Source organism: Mustela erminea, chromosome 5, assembly GCF_009829155.1.
Source record: "Mustela erminea isolate mMusErm1 chromosome 5, mMusErm1.Pri, whole genome shotgun sequence".
Lineage (NCBI taxonomy): Eukaryota > Metazoa > Chordata > Mammalia > Carnivora > Mustelidae > Mustela > Mustela erminea.
The window spans coordinates 73,739,285-73,743,696 of NC_045618.1; the positions used below are offsets into that span (position 1 = coordinate 73,739,285).

The 4,412-nt window shown below is 42.6% G+C and overlaps 1 non-coding gene across 1 annotated transcript; it reads right to left on the minus strand.

Annotated features, from left to right (window-relative positions):
• Window positions 1-1,793: 1,793 nt before the first annotated feature.
• On the minus strand, window positions 1,794-1,899 carry LOC116592150. The gene has a single exon (XR_004286339.1). It is a non-coding gene; the product is annotated as a U6 spliceosomal RNA (small nuclear RNA).
• Window positions 1,900-4,412: the final 2,513 nt, after the last annotated feature.

The following is a 4,412-nucleotide window of genomic DNA, read 5'->3' on the forward strand; positions in this document are numbered from 1 at the left end:
TTTCTCTAATATCTTCCATGCCTTTTTCGAGCCCAGCTAGCACCTTGAGAATTGTCATTCTGAACTCTAGATCTGACATATTACCAATGTCTGTATTGATTAGGTCCCTAGCCTTCAGTACTGCCTCTTGTTCTTTTTTTTGTGTTGAATTTTTCCTTCTTGTCATTTTGTCCAGATAAGAGTATATGAAGGAGCAAGGAAAATACTAAAAGGGTGGCAACAACCCCAGAAAAATATGCTTTAACCAAATTAGAAGAGATCCCTAATTGTGAGGGGGGAGAAAGGGGATAAAAAGAGGTTCAAAAAGGAAGAAAGAAAAAAAAAGAAAAAAGAAAAAAAAAGAATTAAAAAAATAAGAAAAATATAAAAAAGAAAAAATATATATATTAGATAAACTGGTTAAAAAACGTTAAAAAAGAAAAAGGTAAAAGTTAAAAAAAAATTTTACCAGAAGGTGAGGAAAAAAACAAAAAATGAAAAAGAAAAATAATTAAATTAACTGCAAGACTAAAAAAAATCACAGGGAAAAAGCCATGAGTTCCGTGCTTTGCTTTCTCCTCCTCTGGAATTCTGCTGCTCTCCTTGGTATTGAAACTGCAGTCCTTGGTAGGTGAACTTGGTCTCGGCTGGATTTCTTGATGATCTTCTGGGGGAGGGGCCTTATGTAGTGATTCTCAAGTGTCTTTGCCCCAGGCGGAATTGCACCGCCCTTATCAGGGGCCGGTGGTGAGTAATCCGCTCAGGTTTGCTTTCAGGAGCTTTTGTTCCCTGAGCACTTTCCGTAGAGTTCTGGAGGACGGGAATACAAATGGCAGCCTCCTGGTCTCCGACCCGGAGGAGCCGAGAGCCCGGGGCCCCACTCCTCAGTGCACCCTCAGAGAACAGCGCCCAGTTACTCCTGTCTGCCTGACCTCCGACCGCGCTCCGAGCTCACCGAGCCTGCGACCGGTTCAAGGTAACACGGAGCTGTGAGCTTACTGTCGGCTCTGTCTCTGTAGCCGGCTTTCCCGTTCCAATACCTGCAAGCTCTGCGACACTCAGACACCCCCGATCCTTCTGTGACCCTGCGGGACCTGAGGCCACGCTGACCCCGCGTGGGCTTCGCCCCGGTTTAGCCTCTGGAGCGATGTCCCTCAGTGGAACAGACTTTTAAAAGTCCTGATTTTGTGCGCCGTTGCTCCGCCGCTTGCCGGAAGCCGGCCCCTCCCCCCGGGGTCTATCTTCCCGTCGCTTTGGATTCACTTCTCCGCCAGTCCTACCTTTCAGAAAGTGGTTGTTTTTCTGTTTCCAGAATTGTTGCTCTTCTTCTCTTCGATCTGCCGATGGATTTTCAGGTGTTTGCAATCTTTAGATAAGCTATCTAGCTGATCTCCGGCTAGCTGAAGTAGTCTCAGCCTGCTACTTCTCCGCCATCTTGACTCCTCCCTCTATTCTGGACTTTCTGAACAGAGCTGAGCTGAGCTGTGGAGACAAAACAATGAGAAGGAGACCTTGGTGAGTGGATCTATTGTCTGAGGGCTACAGCTGAACCCTTCAGCAGAGAATGATCAGATTTTTCTGCTTTTGGCTCCAGCATCTGAACAGAAATAGGTAGTGAGGAGGAACACAGGCATAACAATAGGTACATTGAAAGAGCTACAGTGATTGGTCTAAACTCTTTGCCTTCTTATCATAGTGTGATTTATTTCTACCTTAAGTAAATCACAGAGTGTGAACATACATGACTCTTACACCCTTTTTCCATAATTCTTACACTTTATATTGTTTACACAATTAATTACAAGCAGTTCATTAAAATTATGGAATGCTTCAGGAATTTGCATGTCATTCTTGCACATGGGTCATGCTGATTTTTCTGTTTCATTCTAATTTTAGTGTATGTGCTGCCAAAGCGAGCCCTACCTGCCATATTTTCAGTAAGTGCCATCCACCCACTTTTATCACAGATGCAATGAATAAACATATCACAGTTCACTAAACCATCGATCCACAATCCTCATTTCAATATAAATTTTACTTATGTTTATTTTCAGTTGCAATGTTTTTAGTTAAAGTTGCTTAATGCCTGCTGGGTGCTGAATGCAACTGATGAATTGTTGAACACTATATCTGAAACTAGTGATGTACTATGTGTTGGCTAACTGAATTTAAATAAGAAGTTGCCTAATGCAAATCGATGTGGGGTAGTGAGACTCTCAGCTAGAACGGAGAGAATTATGACAGGACCCACACAACTTGCTATACCAGGAAACCCCTGTTTCCTGATCTGGGGCCACAGCAGCACATAACCAGCAATCCTCCCCTCACCCAGTCAGGTTCTTCTCACTGTGCTGAGCCCCAAAGTTGAAGAAGAAGAAGACATTTTCCTTCTAGTGGGAGAAGTGGGAGAACTCAAACATGTTGCTCTCCAACCTTTTCCAGGTGGTCATGGCTTCTGTGTGGCTAGGTAAGGATGGTCCCTGTGGGAATGTGTCTCCTCTCTGACTTAAAATCCAGAGATTTAGTCAGGATCTTGTGCGTACCTTGTGAAGGAGGGATGACAGTGTGTAAAACAGAAGTTCTTTGTGCCACATCACGTATTCCAGAAGTCTCTGATTCTGTGTTATTTTCCCTTCAGGATCCAGTATTGGTCAGAAGGTCACTCAAGCCCAACCAGCAATGTTAGTGCAGGAGAAGGGGACTGTACTCTGGAATGCACATATAACACCAGTGAACCACGTTATAGTCTTTTGTGGTACAAGCATCCCAGCAGTGGGGGCAACGATTCTCCTTATTCGTCAGGATTCTTAACCAGCAAAATGCCACTAAAGGTTGCTACTCACTGAATTTTCAGAAGACAAGAAATTTCATCCAACTTGTCATCTCAGCTTCACAGCTGGAGGACTCTGCAGTGTACTTCTGTGCACTGAGAGAGGCCACTGTGAGAGTCGTGATGGGGGAGGTACACCCAAACCACAGGGCTCATGTTGATTTATCTCCCTACAGTAAGGCCCAAGGGGGGCAATTGTCATCCCAGACAGGAAGTGGCACAGGTGCAGGCTTAGAAGGAGAAACTCATTCTAAGAAAATACCACTCTAGATAAGAGTTATCATGCATAAAACAGTTCCTAATCCCTGAAAATTTGTGCTGAAATTATTTATTGAAGACTAGAGTAACCACAATAAATAATTTGTCATTTTGCAGTAAGATTTAGCCAAAGAATTGGCTAAGAAACGTTTGGCTCAAAGTCGGCAATAGTTTGTGTTAGTTGTTGGAGTTTTCAAATCAGTTTGTTCAGTAAATATTTATTGAGCTTATATTATTGCTCAAAATATTATTGAGCATATATTATGTTACAGACATTGTTAGAGTAAGATAGACCATGAAATGTTTCTTGGATATATATATATCTACATGTGTGTGTGTGTGTGTGTGTGTGTGTATACACATCATGCATATGTGTATATCTATACACATACACACATATGTGTATAGATATGCACATCATGCTGTTTTATACCATTTAGTGGCAGTTTAATTAGGTTTGTTTGCTGTGAGTCAATTGTACTCCCATTTAGTTTCCAAGGAGTCTGCTCTATAGCATAGTTTTCTTCATTTTGTCTTATTAACACCACTAGGATGCTTGTGCTCAGTTTGCATACAGGAGGTCTACCTGCTTTCCACCAGTCTTATCCACAAATGCTCATAATTAGGGGCTCTAGGGGGACACTGTGAAGGAACAGAGTGTGAATTTGCCCCTTTGTCAGCTCCTGCCCTTCACTTCATCCTTTCTTCAAAGGCATTTTTTGTTATTTCACCTTCCTTGTTCCAGCGCTTATAGCATCTCCCTCCCCCTTCTGTTTAATTTAAGTTGGTGAGGCCACTTTGGAAAACATTGTGGATGTTCCTCAAGAAATTAAAAATAGAGCTACCTTACGACCCAGCAGTTGCACTACTAGGCATTTGCCCCAAAAGATACAAAGGTAGTGAAAAGACGGGCCACAGGCACCCCAATATTCATAGCAGCAATGTCCACAAAGGGAAAACTGTGGAGGGAGCCAAGATGACCTTCAACAGACAAATGGATAAAGAAGATGCGGTCCTTAAATACTCAATGGATTATTACTAAGCCATCAGAAAGAATGAAAACCTACCATTTGCATTGACATGGATGGAACTGGAGGAGATTATGGTAAATGAAATAAGTCAGATGGAAAAAGTCAATTATCATTTGGTTTGACCTATTTGTGGAACATAAGGAATAGCATGGAGCACATTAGGGGAAGAAAGGGAAAAATGAAGGGGATGGGGAATCAGTGAGGAAGACGAGCCATGAGAGACTATGGACTCTTGAAAACAACTGAGGGTTTCAGAGGGGATGAATTGGGGGTTGGGTGAGCCCAGTGATGGGTATTAAGGAGAGCACATATTA